Source organism: Grampus griseus, assembly GCF_964374135.1.
Source record: "Grampus griseus genome assembly, chromosome: 3".
Classification (NCBI taxonomy): domain Eukaryota; kingdom Metazoa; phylum Chordata; class Mammalia; order Artiodactyla; family Delphinidae; genus Grampus; species Grampus griseus.
Window position 1 is genome coordinate 156183328 of NC_139019.1, and position 21199 is coordinate 156204526.

Below are 21199 nucleotides of genomic sequence, written 5' to 3' on the forward strand. Positions count from 1 at the left end.
AAGTGACAGTTCTCCCAGGCTCCACCAGGAGTAGAGGAAGAGCAGAGGACAAGAGTGCAGAGATTTCTTTTTCCAGGCCTAGGCTTGTGAAGAACGATGGCCAAGAGTTAGTCCTCAGCAGGGCCCACAGAGGGGCTGTATTCCTAGTCAGCCCTCTTGAGTCTGGAGCATCAGCATCTCCAAGAATTCATTTATATTCAAAAAATATGGGGAGGGAAATCCACTGTTACTTGTTGAACTGGAAAGAATAGACCCCATGGTCTGAGGGAGCATCCACAGTCACTTGATTTTGCTGGCCGCTGCTCTCCTCAACTGAAAAAGAGGAAGGCACAGGGGTGTATTGGGAGATGTAAGCTCCTTGCATAGCTGCAGCTGTTGGCATATATATGCCCTTGCTGCTCAGGGAAAGGTGGCCCAGTTGCTGGGTAAGAGACCCCATCATGGAGGCAGGCTGGAGAGAAATGGGATGATACATTCCTGGTGTCAGAACTGAACCTGAAGGCTACATGAGATATGACTGGTAGTGCATCCAAGATGGGTTAGATACTTATAAAAGGAGATTTCTGAGTTACTCTCTGATATGAAGACACAGGAGATGGAAGATATGGGGACAGTGCAGACTGAGCAAGCATCTTGTTGGGGGTGATGTTATAAGGAGCTGAGTAAAACCCATTCTGAAGAGCTGTGGTGGGGTCATAGGTCAAGGCCATACCACGCATGTCTGCATTCCTTGGCCAGGCTTTCCATTTTGCATAAAATTTCCTTGGTTCTGTCATTTCTTTGGACCCCCATCAGCAAATTTGCAAAGCAAGGGATCAGATGGGGCTGGTACACCAGGAGGTGCCTTAATATATTTTCCAAAGTGATGATAGTTTTACACTTCTCTGTGGGGGCTCCATCCTTGCAAAGCCAACCCCTCTGCTGGTTCCACTGGTATCTCGAAGGATTCGAGTGGAGATAACCTGACCAAAGGACTTTAGCATTCCTTCCAGTTTTTGCTCATCCGTTGACAATGGGAGGTTTGAGATGTATAAATTTGTGGGGTTCTGCTCCGGTTGCTTTGCCATCTGTGCTTGTACACCACGGGTTTTCAGTGCTTTTACAGCTTTCTGTGCTGCTAAAGGGCTGTCAAAGTCCACAAAGCCATAGGCTTTGCACTTGTTTGTGGTCTTGCCTAGTATGGCCTTAGTGGAGACAAACTTGCCGTATGGCTGACACAACTTCACTAGGTCCTGGTCAGTAGTGCTTGGCTGCAATGCCCTGATGTAGAGGTTGATTTCACTCAGCTGGTCATTTACAGGTACTCCCACTGCTGCTCTTAGGGGTACTGTTGACTGGACTTGGTGGTGCCATTTGCTAAGACAATGGCACATATGACCAACCTGAAATTTATGCCCAAGCCGAAGTTCACAGAGTTGGGGTGTTTGTTCAAACTGTCTCTGAGCAAAACCGCATGCTGGAGTCTAGGTGTTTGTTCGACCTCCATGCCGCACTGTGAGGTGGGGTACTGAGGGCCACATCTGGCCTTCGAATGTCGAAGCTCACTAAGAGACTTCTTGAACAGAGCTCACTCTTATCTGAGTGTAGAGAGGGACCGCTCTCCCCTCTCTCCGAGAATTCCATCATTCTGACGCTTCCGCGTCCTCGGCCTTTGCAACTGTCCCACCTCAGCGTTCCCGCCCTCAGCCTCTAGTAGCTTTTTGATAAATTATTTGGAATTTTCTACATGGGCAACCATGTGAATAGAAATGGATTCACTCCTTACTTTCTCTTTTTATAAACCTCTTTTTATTTCTTTTTCTTCTTTTGTTACACTGGCCAGGAAATCCAGGACAATGTTGAATAGGAGTGGTAAGAGTGGACATCCCTATCTTCTTTCTGATCTTAAGAGGAAAGCCTTAACTGTGATGTGAGTGGTAGGTGGCTTTCTCTTTCACCCAAGAATCCTCTAGAAGTTGTGGGGGTTTTTTTTTCTAGATTTAGAGATGTTTTGGAAAAGCCCCACATTTTACTACTGATTTTGAGCTTTAAGCCATTGTAGTCAGTGGACATGACCTGTATTATATAAAAATTTGGGACTTGTTGAGATATTGCTTGTAGTCTATTATAGGCTTTTATTTGAAAGACATTCTACCTATGTTTTAAAAGAATGTGTATTCTCTCTCCAGAGTTCACAGTTATAAATCTTAATCCAACATTACAATAAGAATAGTATTTTTCTTCATCTATCTGTAAATGAACATTCCACTTTGCAAGCCCAAACTGCTTGTTACGTAAAACTAGATCTCACTTAGTTCAGGAGTTATCCCCATCCTGGGAAGGATGATGACTTTGTTTATGCCAAGGCATTGACATGGGGATATCTCATCTTTGGTCATCATTCATCTTGCAGATGTGCATGGATTTTAATGGGACTCTGGTCATTGGCTCCTGTCCCTTCCTGGATTGACCTCCTGATCCAAAACACATGGCTCCCACTTTCACTGGTCTCTGGGCTCCATTCAGCCCCTCAGAGATATATCCTCCTGGGAAATTTGAGCTGCTCTCAAGCCCACCATTGATATGCTCAACACCAATAAGCTCCCTATACCTATAGGGAAACTCTGGTTTTGTTGCTTTATGCCTACTTATTCAGGAAAAGGGAGTGTATTTCCACTACAGCTCTCCTGTCCAACACTTTTGTGGGGGTCTGGCTTCCCAGAACAACAAGGCACAGGGCCCTTTTGAGAGCTGTTTTGAGATGTATCTCTCTTGCTTCCCCTCTGTCACCTGCCCCTCAAGTTCAGACAATTTTCCATACTCTGAGGGTAGAAGGGAAGACAATTATTTAATTTTGAAAGAAAATAGATTTTTATATTAGACATATAAACATTTGGTGAAAATATAGTTTTATTCCCTTCATAAAGATTAGATTAAAATTTTTATTGTGACGAAATATACATAGTATAAAATCTCTTTTAAAACATTTATAGTGTACAGTTCAGTGGCATTAAGTACACTCATAGCATTGTGCAGCCATCACTACCATCCATCTCCAGAATTTTCTATTTTCCCAAACTGAAACTCCGTCCACATTAAACTAACTCCCCATTTCCCACCTCCCCCTGCCCTTGGTTACCACCACTCTACTTACTGTCCCTATGAATTTGCCTGTTCTAGGGATCTCATATAAGTGGAATCATACACCATTTGTTCTTTTGTGTCTTGCTTATTTCACTCAGCATAATGTTTTCAAGGCTCATCAATATTTTAGAATGTATCAAAATTTCATTCATTTTTAAGACTGGGTCTAAACTGTTGTTAAAGACATTCAATGAATTCTGAACTTTGATTTTTGTGTTTTTCATTTTTGGTTCTTTTTTGAATCTTCTATGTCAAATTTATAGTTTCCAGTTGTTACAGAAATTTACAAGCTTGGTTTTATCCCCTTGAACATAATAAGGACATTTGTTTTATAGTTTACATTTGTGTTACTGATAATCCAAATATTTGGATTTCTTCAGGTCTGTTTTTCTTTTTTAAAAAACATTTAGTGCTTAAAATCCTTTGGAGGGAACACTAGCTTTCAGTTGCTATTCTACCTGGAATTCTATACCTTTCCCTGGTAAAACTTTTTATATTTTGAAGGTATTTTGAAAGTCTGGAATGAGATTCAGAATTAGTTTGTCTATACCAAATGAGTTCCTTTTAGAAGGACTGACAGACTAAATTAAAACAAAGAAAAAGAGAGAAAGATAGGAAGGAGGATGGAAGGGAGGGAGCAAGGGAGGGAGGGAGGGAGGGAAGGAAAAAAGGAAAAGAAACCTTTAGAATGGAATATTCAATAATTTTTCTTTTGTTTGTTTGTTTCAAATATACTTTTTGTGTTTTGGAGTTTTCTGCATGAAACCTATGCTGTTTTATCAGCATTGTTTTACAATCCAGACATTTAGAAGGGAAATAATGTTTATATATAATGAAAATAACATTTATTATCTTCTATTTCAAAGCATCTACACCCTTTGAGGGCATTAATATCTTCTTCATTACCTACTAAAGAATACTGTTTATTCTATTCCTATGTTATTCGCCTTCATCTGTCTAAATAGTTTATATCTAGTTGAGTGCAACCTATTTATAAACTTGGAAAACTTACAATTCAAAAAAAATTTGCCTAATTATTCCTATTTGATTCCTTTAGAACAGAGGAAAATATTTTGACAGTATGGCCTGTGGGTCTTATCTAGCCCTTCACCTTTTACTTATAAATAAAGTTTTATTGAAACACAGCTGCGCTCATTTCTTTATATATTGCCTAAGGCTGTTGCCCTATAATGGCAGAATTGAGCAGTTGTGACAGAGACAGTGTGACACACAAATTGTAAAATATTTTTTTATCTGGCCCTCCACAGAAAAAGTTTGGAGACCCCTGCTTTAAAGGATTGCTGTCCACTAAATCTTACTAATTGTGGAAGTCTGATTACTTCCTTTCCCAGATTTTTCTTTTTTGTATAGAAGTATAGATGAATTACAATATTATATTAGTTTCTGGTGTACAACATAGTAATTTAATATTTTTATAGATTACACTCCATTTAAGGTTATTACAGGTTAATGACTAAATTTCCCGAGCTTTACAATATGTCTTTGTTGCTTATTTATTCTATACATTGTAGTTTGTGTTGCTTAATCTTATACAACTATCTCACCCCTCCCCCCTTCCCTCTCTCTACTAATAACCACCATTTTGTTCTCTATATCTGTGAGTCTGTTTTGTTATATTCATTACTTTTATTTTTTTAGATTCCATATACAAGTGATAACATGGAGTATTTGTCTTTGTCTGTCTGACTTATTTCACTAAGCATAATATACTCTAGGTCCATCCATGTTGTTGCAAGTGGCAGAATTTCATTCTTTTTTATGGCTGAGCAATAGTCCACATCTTCTTTATCCATTCATCTGTTGATGGATACTTAGTGTGGTTACATATCTAGGATATTGTAAATAATGCTGCTATGACCATTGGTGTGCATGTATCTTTTCAAATTAGTGTTTTTATTTTCTTTGCATATATAGTCAGCAGTGGAATTACTGGATCATATGGTAGTTCTATAATTAGTTTTTTTGAGAAACCTCCATACTGTTTTCCATAGTGGATGCACCAATTTACAATTCCACCAAGTGTACTAAAGTTCCTATTTCTCCACAGCCTTGACAATATTTATTATTTGTAGACTTTTGGTGATAGCCATTTTGATAGGTGTGAGGTGATATCTCATGGAGGTTTTGCTTTGCATTTCTCTGATCATCAGTAATGTTGAGCATTTTTTTCATGTACCTGCTGTTCATCTGTATATTTTCTTTGGAAAAATTTCTATTCAGTCTTCTGCCAATTTTTAAATTAGATTCTTTGTTTTCTTGATATTGAGTTGTATGAGTTCTTTATATATTTTGGATATTAACCCTCATTGGTCATATCATTTGCAAATATTTTCTCCCATTCAGTATGTTGTCTTTTTGTTTTGCTGATGGTTTCCTTTGCTGTGCAAAAGATTTTAAGTTTAATTAGGTCCTATTTGTTTATTTTTGCTTTTATTTCTTTTGCCTTAGGAGACAGATTTCAAGAAATATTGCTACTATTTATGTCAAAGAGGGTTCTGCCTGTGTTCTCTTCTAGGAGTTTTATAATTTCAGGTCTTACATTTAGGTCCTTAATCCACTTTGAATTTATTTTTGTTTATGAGATAAGGAAATGTTCTAATCTCATTCTTTTACATGTAGCTGTCCAGTTTTCACAGCACCACGTGTTGAAGAGACAGTCTTTTCTCCATTGTATATTCTTTCCTCCTTTTTCATCGATTAATTGACCATAAGTGTGGGTTTATTTCTGGGCTCTCTATTCAGTTCCATTCATCTATGTGTCTGTTTCTGTGCCATGCTGTTTTGATTACTGTTGCTTTGTAGTATAGTCTCAAGCCAGGGAGTGTGATACTTCGAACTGTGTTCTTTTTTCTCAAGAATGCTTTGGCAATTCAGGGTCTTTCTGTGGTTCAATATAAATTTTAAGATTATTTGTTCTAGTTCTGTAAAACTGTCATGAATATTTTGATAGGGATTGCATTACATATGTAGATTGCTTTGGTAGTATGGATATTTTAACAATATTAATTCTTCCAACCCAAGAACATGGGATATCTTTCCATTTCTTTGGATCATTTTAAATTTCCTTCATCAATATTTTATAGTTTTCAAAGTATAGGTTTTTCACCTTCTTGGTTAAGTTTACCCTAGGTATTTTTTTGATGCTATTTTAAACGGGATTGTTTTTTTACTTTCTCTTTCTGATAGTCATTATTATTATGTTGAAAAACAACAGGTTTTTGTATATTAATCTTGTATCTTGCAATTTTATTGAATTCACTTATTAGTTCTAATCGTTTTTTGGTGGAGACTTTTTCTTTTTCTTGTATGATTGCTGTGGCTAGGACTTCCAATACTATGTTAAACTGAAGTGGCAAGAGTGGTCATCTTTGTCTTGTTTCTGAATTTAGAGGAAAGACTTTCAGTTTTTCACAGTCGAGAATGATGTTAGGTAAGATTTGGTCATAAATGCCCTTTATTATATTCAGATATGTTTCCTCTATACCAACTTTGATGAGAGTTCTTATGATGAATTGATGTTGCATTTTGTCAAATGCATTTTCTGCATCTATTGAGATGATCATGTGATTTTTATCCTTCTGTTTGTTAATGTGATGTATCACATTGATTGAATTTACCTTGTGAATATTGAATCATCCTTGCATCCCTGGAATAAATCCCACTTGATCATGACATATAATCCTTTTTATACATTGTTGGATTTGGTTTCAATATTTTTTTTTTACATTTATAGGCACATGAAATAGCTTTTACTATTATTTCTGTTAACAATATATAACAGATTATCCAGTTGTTAATGATTTATTTCACATTTCAATTTGGATTTTAAAAATTTATAACATTTCTTCAATTTCCAGATATTTAAGAAAATAATTTATCTCTTTATCTCTTATTTTCTTTAAGAAAATTATTTTTTAATTTGATTTTTATTTTATATTGCAGTATAATTGATTTACAATGTTGTGTTAGTTTCAGGTGTACAGCAAAGTGATTGTTACACATATACATATATCCATTATTTTTCATATTTTTCCCCATATAGGTTATTACAGAATATTAAGTAGTGTTCCCTGTGCCATACAGTAGGTCCTTGTTTGTTATCTATTTTATATATAGTAGTGTGTATATGTTAATGCCAAACTCCTAATTTATCCCTCCCCCCAATGATGTTTCCCCTTTGGTAACCATAAGTTTGTTTTCGAATTCTATGTGTCTGTTTCTGTTTTGTAAATAAATTCATCTGTATCATTTTTTTCGATTCCACATATAAGTGATATCATATGATATTTGTCTTTCTCTGTCTATCATACTTCACTTAGTATGATAATCTCTATGTCCATTCATGTTGTTGCAAATGGTATTTTTCATTCTTTTTATGGCTAATATTCCATTGTATATATGTACCACATCTTCTTTATCCATTTCTCTGTTGATGGACATTTAGGTTGCTTCTATGTCCTGGCTATTGTAAATAGTGCTGCAGTGAACACTGGGGTGCATGTATCTTTTCAAATTATGGTTTTCTCCAGATATATGCCCAGAAGTGGGAATGCTGGATCATATGGTAACTCTATGTTTAGTTTTTCTAATGAACCTCCATACTGTTCTCCATAGTGGCTACATCAATTTACATTCCCACCAACAGTGTAGGAGGGTTCCCTTTTCTCTGCACCCTCACCAGCATTTATTGTTCGCAGACTTTTTCATGATGGCCATTCTGTTTGGTGTGAGGTGATACCCCATTGTAGTTCTGATTTGCATTTCTCTAATAATTAGGGTTGTTGAACTTCTATTCAAGTGCTTTTTGGGCATCTGCCTTTTTTGGAGAAATGTATATTTAGATCTTCTGCCCATTTTTTGATTGGGTTGCCTTTTTTTTTTTTAACTGAGCTGCATGAGCTGTTGGTATATTTTGGAGATTAATCCCTTGTTGGCTGCTTTGTTTGTATTTATTTTCTCCCATTCTGTTGGTTGTCTTTGATTATAGTTTCCTTTGCTGTGCAAAAGCTTTTAAGTTTAATTAGGTCCCATTTGTTTATTTTTGTTTTTATTTTCATTACTCTAGGAGGTGGGTCCAGAAAGATATGCTGAGATTTATGTCAAAGCGTGTTCTGCCTATGTTTTCCTTTAAGTGTTTTACAGTTTGCAGTCTTACATTTAGATCTTTAATCCATTTTGAGTTTATTTTTGTGTATGGTGTTAGAGAATGTTCTAATTTCATTCTTTACATGTAGTTGTCCAGTTTTCCCAGCACCACTTACTGAAGAACCTGTCTTCTCTCCATCATATAGTCTTGCCCCCTTTGTCATAGGTTAACAGACAGTAGGTGCATGGGTGTATTTTTGGGCTTTCTATCCTATTCTATTAATGTATATTTCTGTTTTTGTGCCAGTACCATACTGTTTTGATGACTGTAGCTTTGTAGTATAGTCTGAAGTCAGGGAGCCTGATTCCTCCATTTTCATTTTTCTTTCTCAAGATTGCCTTGGCTATTCAGGGTCTTTTGTGTTTTCATAAAAATTTAAAAAAATGTTTGTTCTAGTTCTGCAAAAAATTCCATTGGTATTTTGACAAGGATTGCATTGAATCTGTTGATTGCTTTGGGTAGTATAGTCATTTTGACAATATTGATTATTCCAATCCCAGAACATGATATCTCTCCATCTGTTTGTATCATCTTTGATTTCTTTCATCAGCATCATATAGTTTTCAGAGTACAGGTCTTTTACATCCTTAGGTAGATTTATATCTAGATATTTTATTCTTTTTGTTGAGATGGTAAATGGGATTGTTTCCTTAATTTCCCTTTGTGATCTTTTGTTGTTAGTGTATAGGAATGCAAGAGATTTCTGTGTGCTAATTTTGTATCCTGCAACTTTACCAAATTCATTGATGAGCTCTAGCAGTTTTCTGGTAGCATCTTTAGGATTTTCTATGTATAGTATCATGTCATCTGTAAACAGTGACAGTTTTACTTCTTTCCAAATTGTATCCTTTTATTTATTTTTCTTCTTTGATTGCCATGGCTAGGACTTCCAAATCTATGTTGAATAAAAGTGGTGAGAGTAGACATCCTTGTCTTGTTCCTGATCTTAGATGAAATGCTGTCAGCTTTCCCCCCACTGATACCAGTGTTAGCTGTGGGTTTGCCATATATGACCTTTGTTATGTTGAGGTATGTTCCCTCTATGGCCACTTTCTTGAGAGTTTTTATCATAAATCGGTGTTGAATTTTGTCAAAATCTTTTTCTGCATCTATTGAGATGATCATATGGTTTCTATTCTTCAATTTGTTAATGTGGTGTAGCAACTGATTGATTTCTGGATATTGAAAAATCCTTGCATTCCTGGGATAAATCCAACTTGATCATGGTGTATGATCCTTTTAATGTGTTGTTGGGTTCCCTTTGCTAGTATTTTGTTCAGGGTTTTTTGTCTATGTTCAACAGCGATATTGGCCCATAAATTTCTTTTTTTATGATATCTTTGTTTGGTTTTGGTATAGGGTGATGGTGGCCTCATAGAATGACTTTGGGAGTGTTTCTTTGTCTGCAATTTTTAGGAAGAGTTTCAAAAGGATAGGTGTTAACTTTTCTCTAAATATTTGATAGCATTTACCTGTGAAGGTTTGCTAATATTTTGTTGAGGATTTTGCCTCTTCATTTATCAAAGATACTGGTAATTTTTTTTGCATTGTCTTTGTCTGGTTTTGGTATCAGGGTAATGGTGGCCTCATTTATTTTTGATTTTACAATTTCTTGGCTATTAATCTTTGTACTAGCATATTTAAGTGGTTGATACTCAGCCATTACTATGTATTTGTTTTTTAAAAAAAATTTATTGGAGTATTGTTGATTTAAAATGTTGCATTTGTTTCTCTGTACGGCAAACTGACTCAGTTATACATACACATATATCCACTCTTTTTTTAGATTCTATTCTCATATAGGTCATTACAGAGGATTGAAGCTATAAACTTCCCTCTTAGAACTGCTTTTGCTGCATCCCATAGGTTTTGGATGGTTTTGTTTTCTTTGTCATTTGTCTCTAGGGATTTTTTTATTTCCTTTTTTATTTCTTCAGTGATCCATTGCTTGTTTAGTAACATATTGTTTAGTCTCCATATGTTTGTGGGTTTTTTTTTTTTTTACAGTTTTTTTCCCCCTGTAATTGATTTCTGATCTTATAGCCTTGTGGTTGGAAAAGATGCTTGATATGATTTCAGTTTTCTTAAATTTACCAAGGCTTGATTTGTGGTTCAAGATGTGATCTATCCTGGAGAATGTTCCATGTGTACTTGAGAAGAAAGTTTACTCTGCTGCTTTCAGATAGAATGTTCTGTAGATATCAATTAAGTCCATCTGATCTAATGTGTCATTTAAGGCTTGTGTTTCCTTATTAATTTTCTGTCTGGATGATCTGTCCATTGGTGTAAGTGGGGCATTAAAGTTCCCCACTCTTACTATGTTACTTTCAATTTCCCCTTTGATGGCTGTTAGCATTTGCCTTATATATTGAGGTGCTCCTATGTTGGGTGATATATATTTACAATTGTTATATCTTCTTTTTGGATTAATCTATTGCTTATTATGTAGTGTCCTTCCTTGTGTCTTGTAACAGTCTTTATTTTAAAGTCCATTTTGTCTGATATAAGTATTGCTACTCCAGCTTTCTTTTGATTTCCATTTGCATGGAGTATCTTTTTCCATCTCCTCACTTTCAGTCTGTATGTGTCTCTAGATCTGAAGTGGGTCTGTTGTAGACAGCATATATACGGGTCTTGTTTTTGTATCCATTCAGCCAGTCTATGTCTTTTGGTTGGCACATTTAATCCATTTACATTTAAGGTAATTATCAATATGTATGTTCCTATTACCATTTTCTTAATTGTTTTGGGTTCGTTTTTGTAGGTCTTTTTTCTTCCCTTCCTCTTTTGTTCTCTTCTCTTTGGTTTGATGACCACTTTCAGTGTTGTGTTTGGGTTGCTTTTTCTTTTTGTGTGTGTGTGTGTGTATCTATTGTAGTTTTTGGGTTTGCTGTTCACATGAGGTTTTGATTCATCTGTCTCTATATATACAAGATTGTTGTAAGCTGCTGTTCTCTTTCCCATCTAAAGAATTTCCTTTAGCATTTGTTGTAAAGCTGATTTGGTGGTGCTGAATTCTCTTAGAGTTTCTCATCGGTAAAGCCTTTGATTTTCCATCAAATCTGAATGAGAGCCTTGCTGGGTAGAGTATTCTTCGTTGTAGATTTTTCTCTTTCATCACTTGAAATATATCCTGCCACTCCATTCTGGCCTGCTGTGTTTCTGCTGAACAGTCAGCTGATACCTTATGGGCATTCCCTTGCTTGTTATTTGTTGCTTTTCCCTTGTGCTTTTAATATTTTTTCTGTCTAAAAATTTTTTGCCAGTTTGATTAAAATATGTCTTGACATGTTCCTCCTTTGGTTCATTCTGTATGGGATTCTCTGCACTTCCTGACTTGATTAAGTGTTTCCTTTCTCACGTTAAGGAAGTTTTCAGCTATAATATGTTCAAAAATTTTCTCAGGCCCTTTTTCTTTCTCTTCTTCTTCTGTGACCCCTATTATGCAAATGTTGGTGTGTTTAATATTGTCCCAGAGGTCTCTGAGACTGTCCTCACTTCTTTTCACTCTTTTTTATTTATTCTGCTCTGTGGCATTGATTTCCGCCACTCTGTCTTCCAGCTCACTTATTCGTTCTTCTGCCTCTGTTTTTCTGATACTGATTCCTTCTAGTGTATTTTTCAGTTCAGTTATTGTAGCATTCACCTCTGTTTTTTTGTTCTTTAAATATTCTAGCCCCTTGTTAAATATTTCTTATATCTTCTTGATCTGTGCCTCCACTCATTTTCCAAGATTTTGGATCATCTTTCCTATCAGTACTCTGAATTCTTTTTTAGGTAGGTTGCCTATCTCCTCTTCATTTAGTTGTTCTTGTGTGTTTTTATCTTGCTCCTTCTTTTGCAACATATTTCCCTGTCATCTCATTTTGTCTACCTTTCTGTGTTTGTGGTCTCCTTTCCACAGGCTGCAGGATATAACCGCTCTTATTTCTGGTGTCTGCTCCCTGGTGGGTGAGGTTGATCCAGGGGCTTGTGTACGCTTCCTGGTGTGAGGAACTGGTGCCTGCCCTCTTGTGGGTGGAGCTGGGTCTTGTCCCTCTGATGGACAGTGCCGTGTCAAAGGGTGTGTTTTGACGTGACTTTGAGCTCAGTACAACTTTAGGCAGCCTGTCTTCTGGTGGATGGGGCTGTGTTTCTATCTTGGTGGTTGTTTGGCCTGAGTCTTTCCAGCTCTGGATCCTGCAGGCTGTTGGGTGGGGCTGGGCCTTGATGCCAAAATGTGGACCTCTGGGAGATCTCACTCCAATCACTATTCCCTGGGGCTTTCACTACCAGTGTCCTTGACCTCACAGTGAGAAATAGTCAACTTCCACCTTCCCAGAAGACACTCTAAGACCCCTAGGTAGGTGTAGCCCAGGGTTCTATGGAGGTACTGCTTTGTGCTGGGTCCCAGTGCAAGTGAGACCTTGTGTGAGCCCTCCAAGAGTGGAGTCTCTTTTCATCCAGCCCTGTGGAGCTCCTGAACTTAAGCCTTGCTGGCCTTCAATCCTAAATGCTCTGGTGGTTCTTCTGCCTGATGCCAGCCCCTCAGACTGTCTTGGAGGACTATTTTATGTAAGAACATCCTTGTGTAGCCTGTGTGGGTTTAATACTTTTTGGTGCAAGTGTTGTTTTTATTATAGATGTCTGCCACCTCTTTCCTCAGTGTATGCTGGCCATTATCCCCTTTATAGGAAGTGTGACTGATGTTGTGAGGACCAGAGCCTGCACTGGATATTGAGTAGGGCCTCCCCTTTGCTCTGTGGTTGTCACTGCCCTGTCAGAGGAGGGATCTGCTCCTTAGATGTTGAAGTATAGGCCCCCAGTTCTGTTTCTTAGCTGTGTTTCTGATCTGCGGTGTGAGGTAGGTGGGATTGGAGCACTCCCACTGGGAAGGAAGCCACTGAGTATTCCTCCTCTGGAGTTGTTCACCTGTGGGTGTGCTCTGTTGTGTCACCTTTCATCCATTGTGTGAGCTCTCAGATTACACTGTTGTTGGCGCTGCCTATGGCCCCACCTTAACTATGGATATGCCGGCAATTGGCCCTGATGTCTCTCAGACGTTGTTTTCACCAGGCCACCAGTGTAGATCCACAGAAGTTAGGTTCCAGGATTGCAGTAATCATGGATCTGGACCCACTGTGGGTGCTATGGGGGCAGTTCTGACTCTAGCCTGGCCCAACCCTCCTGTGTATGTGACCACAAAGGCTACAGCTGCTAAAGCTAGGCCTGTCTTAGCTGTGGGAGCACTTGTTGTCCGTTCAAATGTTCTGTAGGTGCTAAGTTGACAAGGCCAGTTGTAGGGGTATCAATTCATGGTTTGCACAGCTGCAAGGAGAGATTTCAGCTTTACTCCCTTAGTTGCATGTCCCCAGGGGCTCAGCTGTAGTTTCGGCCCCACCTCTGCATGTGGACCACCCACACAGGTCTGCTCCTGAGGCTTCCCTGGAGCACACAAGTCTGCCCCAGTGTGGAGGAGGTGCAGAGGTGGCACAGTGGCCAGGGATGCAGGAGGCCCAGTGGCAACAGGTGCGTAGGGAAGCCAGAGGCCATGGGCACAAGAGTCGGCCCTGGCAGGGACCCTTCCTACTGTCTTCCCACACATGTGAGAGAGCCGGCCCCAGCAGTGACTAGGCACATGGGGGAGCCAGAAGTCGTGGGCATGATAGAGCCAACCCCAGCAGAGACCCTTCCTATTGCCTGGCTGTGGGTTCAAGAGAGACGGCCCTGGTGGTGATGAGGCATGTGGGAAAGCCAGCAGCTGTGGGGTGAGAGAGCCAGCCCTGGTGGGGGCCTTTCCTAATACCAGGGGAGGCAGGGACAGGTGCATGGGGAGAGAGGCTGCAATGGCAGTTCTGCCCCGTATGTGTCACTTAACAATGGAGCTTTGATTCTATGACAGTCTGGGTTTCCTCCACAAGCATTCCCAGTTGAAGATTTCCTCACTCCCATCCCCTCAGGCTGTCTCCTCACAGCCAACAGCAGTCCTCTTCCTAGTTTGTTCTCGAAACCCCATGTTCCAACACCCAGCCCTCATCTGCACCGGAGACACACGTCTCAGCCTGGGGCATGCAGCAGGGCTGTGGCACAGACCATGTGTGTAAGTCTTACTCTATCCTGCCTGCCACAAACCAGTTGCTATACTCTCTTCTGATAGCACCCAAAGCTCCCCTTCTTATCCCAACTGTCCTCTCCACAGGTGAGGGGGTCTTCCCTGGATGCGGGAACCTCTCCTCACCTACAGCTTCTCTCCCAGGGGTGCCGTTCCTATCCCATTTCCTCTCCTCTTCTTTTTATTTTCTTTTTTCTTTCATCCTACCCATTTACATGGGTATATTTCTTGTCCTTTTAGGTGTCTGAGGTCCTCTGCTAGTGTTCAGCCAATGCTCCATGAGAGTTTTCCATTTGTAGATGTATTCTTTTTTTTTTTTTTTGTGGTACGCGGGCCTCTCACTGTTGTGGCCTCTCCCCTTGCAGAGCACAGGCTCCGGACGCGTAGGCTCAGCGGCCGTGGCTCACAGGCCCAGCCGCTCTGCGGTATGTGGGATCTTCCCGGACCGGGGCACGAACCCGTGTCCCCTGCATCGGCAGGCGGACTCTTAACCACTGCGCCACCAGGGAAGCCCTGTGGATGTATTCTTGATGTATTTGTGGGGAGAGATGAACTCCACATCTTCCTACTCCTCCACCATCTTGATGCCACCTAAATTTGTCTTTACTAGTGGGATTTTTCCTTTCCTATATATACTTACTTCTTATTATAGCCTTTTCTTTTCCAATTAGAGAAAAACATGTAACATTTCTTTTAGAGTTGATTTAGTATTAATGAACTCTTAGTATTTGCTTGTCTGGGAAGTTCTTTATCTCTCCTTCAATTGAAATGATAGGCTTGCTGGGTAGAGTATCCTAGGTTGCAAGTTTTTCCCTTTTAGCACTTTAAATATGCGTATTATGTGTATGCCTTCTGGCCTGCAAAGTTTCTGCAGAAAGATCACCTGTTACCCTTATGGGAGTTCCTTTGTATATAACTCTGTTTTTCTCTTTCTGCCTTAGATTCTCTCTCTAACTCTTGCCGTTATGATATGTCTTGGTGTAGCTCTCTTTGGGTTCATCTTGTTTAGGACCCTCTGTGTTTCCTGTACCTGGATATTTGTTTCCATCTGCAGCCTTGGGGATTTTTCAGCCACAATTTCATTAAATACATTTTCAAACCCCTTATTTCTCTCTTCTCTTTCTGGGACCCCTATAATGCAAATATTGTTACACCTCATGTTAACCCAAAGATCCCTTAAATTGCATTCATTTTTTATTTGTTTTTCTTTTGAGGTGATTTTCATTATTCTATTTTCCAGATCACTTATGCATTCTTCTCTGTCACCTAGTCTGCTGTTCATTCCTTGCAATGTGCTTTTTTATTTCAGTTATTGTATTCTTCAGTTCTGCCTGTTTCTTTTTTAAATTTTCTTGTTCCTTGTTAAATTCTCACTGTGTTCATCTATTCTTTTCCCTAATTCAGTTAGAATTCTTATTACTAACGCTTTGAATCTTTATCTAGTAAATTGTTTTTTTCTGTTTCATTAGTTGTTTTTTCAGGGGTTTTTTCCTCTCTCTGTCAAGTGAGACAAATTCATTCCTCAGTCTTCTCATTTTGCTTATCTTCCTCTGTCTCTATGAATTAGATGACACAGTTACCTATGGTAGTCTTGAAGGATCCCTATACAGTCTGTGTGTGTCCACTGGCTTTGGTGGGAGAGCTGGATTTGACACGAACACAAGTCATGTCTTTCCTCAAGGTGTGCTGGCAGCTATCACCTTGGTAGGAGGTTGGACTGGAGATGGAGGGGTTAGGGCAAGAGCTAGGTGTGAGGTGGGGCTCCTCCCCTGCTCAGTGGCTGTCAACACCCTATTGGGGGTGGGGTCTTATGTTGCTGGAGCAGAAGGCCTGAGGGTCAAGTCCTAGCTGACCCAGTTTCCTTTAAGTGTGTGTTCTTCTCCCTACCAACCCCAACACCCTTGCCCCAGAGGGGAGCAGTGCTGGAGCAAGTGTGGGTATTTGGCAAGGGTCAGGGCACAGGCTGTTGTGGTCTGGCCACCCTCAGAAATCCAGATAGCCTCTGATGCACCACCTGTGCAATCGCCAGTAATGGCTGTCCTCTCCCTGTTCAGAGTCCCCTCAACATCTCACCACTGGCTGAACTCTTTCCTCAGTCATAGTAGCTCTCACTCAAGTGTGGAGCTGTGACATGAGGCAAGTGGTGCTACAGCATTCCCTTGGCTCAGTCTGGGGCATGTGCTGGGCTGGTCACAGGAAACAAGTCAGCTACCCATGCAATTTTAATTTCAATCTGCTCCCTCCACCTTGCCTTGGGAGCAAGTAAGTGTCTCCACACTCCTCACAAGTGGATTCTAGGCTTCCTACAGCCCTCCTGTTAGTCCTACCAGCCCTCCAACCACTGCTGGGGTTCATCTTCCCTTTGTTGGACCCCAGGGCTCAGGTGCCCAATATGTGGCTTGAACTCCTCTCTCCCCAAGGAGGGTCTTCCACCTTTCCTTGTGTCCTCTCCCAGGGGCACAGGTCCTGGCCTGATTGCTTTTCTTCCCTTCCTCTTCTCTTCCCACAATTCTATGTGGATCTTTCCTATAGCCTTGGTTGTATGGGAGTCTTTCTGTTTATCTCCAGTTAGTTTTCGGTAAGAATTGTTCCACATGTAGGTGTATTTTTGATGTGTTCATGGGGAGAGGTGAGTTCCATGTCCTCTTACTCTGCCATCCTGATTCCTCCTTAGGGCTGTTTTTCTTCTGTTTCTCAGTCATGGTATATTGTCTCAAGTTTCTGGTCATCTCCATTTGTGTGCTGGAAAGGAATTTAAATGTTACTTTTGGGAATAATTTAAAGCTAAGGATGATATTATCATTTTTCTAAGAGGATATTTGCTAGGCACAGGGTGCACTTGCAATCTGGAGTTACCTTACACCAAGTTCAGTTTTGAGATTTTCTAAGCCACCAGTGTGATTCAAGGCTAGGCTGCTGGCCCTCTGCTGACTCATTCCTAGGGTGAATCCTTACTTGTTTCAAACCAAAGCAGGTGTAGTTCATCATGGTCCACACCCTTGGTGAATGCTGGACTCCTACTTTTGTTTCCGTAATCCCAAAAGACTGTCAAAAGTGACACAAGGGTCTTCCCTGGTGGTGCAGTGGTTGAGAGTCCGCCTGCCGATGCAGGGGACACGGGTTCGTGCCCCGGTCTGGGAAGATCCCACATGCCACAGAGTGGCTAGGCCCGTGAGCCATGGCTGCTGAGCCTGTGTGTCCGGAGCCTGTGCTCCGCAACGGAAGAGGCCACAACAGTGAGAGGCCCACGTACCGCAAAAAAAAAAAAAGTGACAAAATCATTTAGCTGCCATTTCTGAGGCAGAAATAGCCTTGAATGCCTAACTTACCTCTAGATCTTGGAGACAGGTATTATGTTTTGTCATGAATTTTTAATTGTCTTCATTGAGAAGATCATATTACATTGTTTGCCATTATTGGAAACGTATCCATACTTAAACTAAAAGTTTTAAATCTTTTCTCTGTCATTTATATTTATTTTTGTATGAAGTGTGAAGTAGAGTTCTTATTTTATTTTTCTTCTTGTGGATAGTCAATTTTCCAAATACCTTTTATTGAAAAGCTCCTCCTCTCAGTGTTAATTTCTCATGCCAGTGCACTTACATCAAAGGTCCATATACATAAAGCTTTAATCTTGGGCTCTATTCCATTATCAATTACCAGTCCATTTTTATCCTGGCATATGCACCACTGAATTTTTTTGGGGGGGTTGGGTTAATTTTTTTAAAAACATTTTTATTGGAGTATAATTGCTTTACATTGTTGTGTTACTTTCTGCTGTATAGCAAAGTGAATCAGCTATACATATACTTATATCCCCATATCCCCTTCCTCTTACGTCTCCTTCCACCCTCCCTATCCCACCCCTTTAGGTGGTCACAAAGCACCGAGCTGATCTCCCTGTGCTATGCGACTGCTTCCCACTAGCTATCTATTTTACATTTGGTAGTGTATATATGCCAATGCCACTCTCTAACTTCGTCCCAGCTTATCCTTCCCCCTCCCCATGTCCATAAGTCCATTCTCTATGTCTGCATCTTTATTCCGGCCCTAACCCTAGGTTCTTCAGAACCATTTTTCTTTTAGATTCCATATATATATATGTTAGCATATGGAATTTATTTTTCTCTTTCTGACTTACTTCAGTCTGTATGACAGACTCTATGTACATCCACCTCACTACAAATAACTCAATTTTGTTTTTTATGGCTGAGTAATATTCCATTGTATATATGTGCCACATCTTCTTTATCCATTCATCTGTCGATGGACACTTAGGTTGCTTCTACGTCCTGGCTATTGTAAATAGTGCTGCAATGAACATTGTGGTACAGGACTCTTTTTGAATTATGGTTTTCTCAGGGTATATACCCAGTAGTGGGATTGCAGGGTCATATAGTAGTTCTATTTTTAATTTTCTAAGGAAACTCCATACTGTTCTCCATAGTGGCTGTATCAATTTACATTCCCAACAACAGTGCAAGAGGGTTCACTTTTCTCCACACCCTCTCCAGTATTTATTGTTTGTAGATTTTTTCATGATGGCCATTCTGACTGGTGTGAGATGATACTTCATTGTAGTTTTGATTTGCATTTCTCTAATGATTAATGATGTTGAGCATCCTTTCATGTGTTTGTTGGCAATCTGTATATCTTCTCTGGAGAAATGTCTGTTTAGGTCTTCTGCCTATTTTTGGATTGGGTTGTTTGTTTTTGTGATATTGAGCTGCATGAGCTGCTTGTAAACTTTGGAGATTAATCCTTTGTCAGTTGCTTCGTTTGCAAATATTTTCTCCCATTCTGAGGATTCTCTTTTTGTCTTGTTTATGGTTCCCTTTGGTGTGCAAACGCTTTTAAGTTTCATTAGGTCCCATTTGTTTATTTTTGTTTTTATTTCCATGTCTCTAGGAGGTGGGTCAGAAAGGATCTTACTGTGATTTATGTAAGAGGGTTCTGCCTATGTTTTCCTCTAAGAGTTCTATAGTGCATGGCCTTACATTTAGGTCTTTAATCCATTTTGAGTTTATTCTTGTGTATGGTGCTAGGGAGTGTTCCAGTTCCATTCTTTTACATGTAGCTGCCAGTTTTCCCAGCAGCACTTATTGAAAAGGCTGTCTTTTTTCCATTGTATATTCTTGCATCCTTAAACAAAGATAAGGTCACCATATGTGCATGGGTTTATCTCTGGGCTTTCTATCCTGTTCCATTGATGTATATTTCTGTTTTTGTGCCAGTACCATACTGTCTTGATTACTGTAGCTTTGTAGTATAGTCTTAAGTCAGGGAGCCTGATTCCTTCAGCTCCATTTTTCATTCTCAAGATTGATTTGGCTATTCGGGGTCTTTTGTGTTTCAATACAAATTGTGAAAAAAAAATTTCTAGTTCTGTGAAAAATGCCATTGGTACTTTGATAGGGAATGCATTGAATCTGTAGATTGTTTTGGGTAGTATAGTCTTTTTCACACTGTTGATTCTTCCAATCCAAGAACATGGTATATCTCTCCATCTGTTTGTATCATCTTTAATTTCTTTCATCAGTGTCTTATAGTTTTCTGCATACAGGTCTTTTGTCTCCTTAGGTGGGTTTATTCTTACGTATTTTATTCTTTTTGTTGCAATGGTAAATGGGACTGTTTCCTTAATTTCTCTTTTAGATCTTTCATCATTAGTGTATATGAATGAAAGGGATTTCTGTGCATTAATATTGTATCCTGATACCTTACCAAATTCATTGATTAACTCTGGTAGTATTCTGATAGAATCTTTAGGACTCTTTATGTATAGTATCATGTCATCTGCAAACAGTGACAGTTTTAATTCTTCTTTTCCAATTTGGATTCTTTTTATTTCTTTTTCTTCTCTGATTGCTGTGGCTAAAACTTCCAAAACTATGTTGAATAATAGTGCTGAGAGTGGACAAGCATGTCTTGTTCCAGATCTTAGAGGAAATGGTTTCAGTTTTTCACCATTGAGAACCACGTTGGCTGTGGGTTTGTCATATTGGCCTTTATTATGTTGAGGTAAGTTCCTTCTATGCCTACTTTCTGGAGTTTTTTTTTTTATCATAAATGGGTGTTGAATTTTTTCAAAAGCTTTTTCTGCATCTATTGATAAGATCATATGGTATTTCTCCTTTAATTTGTTAATGTGGTGTATCACATTGATTGATTTGCGTATATTGAAGAATCCTTGCATTCTTGGGAAAACCCCCACTTGATCATGGTGTATGATCGTTTTAATGTGCTGTTGGATTCTGTTTGCTAGTATTTTGTCCAGGATTTTTGCATCTCTGTTCATCAGTGATATTGGCCTGTACTTTTCTTTTTTTGTGACATCTTTGTCTGATTTTGTTATCAAAGTGATAGTGGCCTCGTAGAATGAGTTTGGGAGTGTTCCTCCCTCTGCTATATTTTGGAAGAGTTTGAGAAGGATTGGTATTAACTCTTCTCTAAATGTTTGATAGAATTTTCCTATGAAGCCATCTGGTCCTGGGCTTTTGTTTCTTCAAAGGTTTTAAATCACAGTCTCACTTTTAGAGCTTGTGATTGGTCTGTTTATGTTTTCTATTTCTTGTTGGTTCAGTCTCAGGAGGTTGTGCTTTTCTAAGAATTTGTCCATTTCTTCCAAGTTGTCCATTTTATTGGCATATAGTTGCTTGTAGTAATCTCTCATGATCCTTTGTATTTCTGCAGTGTCAGATGTTACTTCTTTTTCATTTCTAATTTTGTTGATTTGAGTCTTCTCCCTTTTTTCTGGATGAGTCTGGCTAATGGTTTATCAATTTTGTTTATCTTCTCAAAGAATTAGCTTTTAGTTT

The 21199-nt window shown here is 39.2% G+C and overlaps 1 pseudogene across 1 annotated transcript; it reads right to left on the bottom strand.

Moving 5' to 3' along the window:
* Nucleotides 1-226: 226 nt before the first annotated feature.
* LOC309820663 (RNA-binding motif, single-stranded-interacting protein 2-like) lies at nt 227-1353 on the bottom strand (annotated as a pseudogene). Its single transcript has 2 exons — nt 573-1353; nt 227-493 (listed from the first exon to the last, which is right to left on the bottom strand). The product of its transcript is annotated as an RNA-binding motif, single-stranded-interacting protein 2-like (transcript).
* Between the last annotated feature and the right edge of the window lie 19846 nt (nt 1354-21199).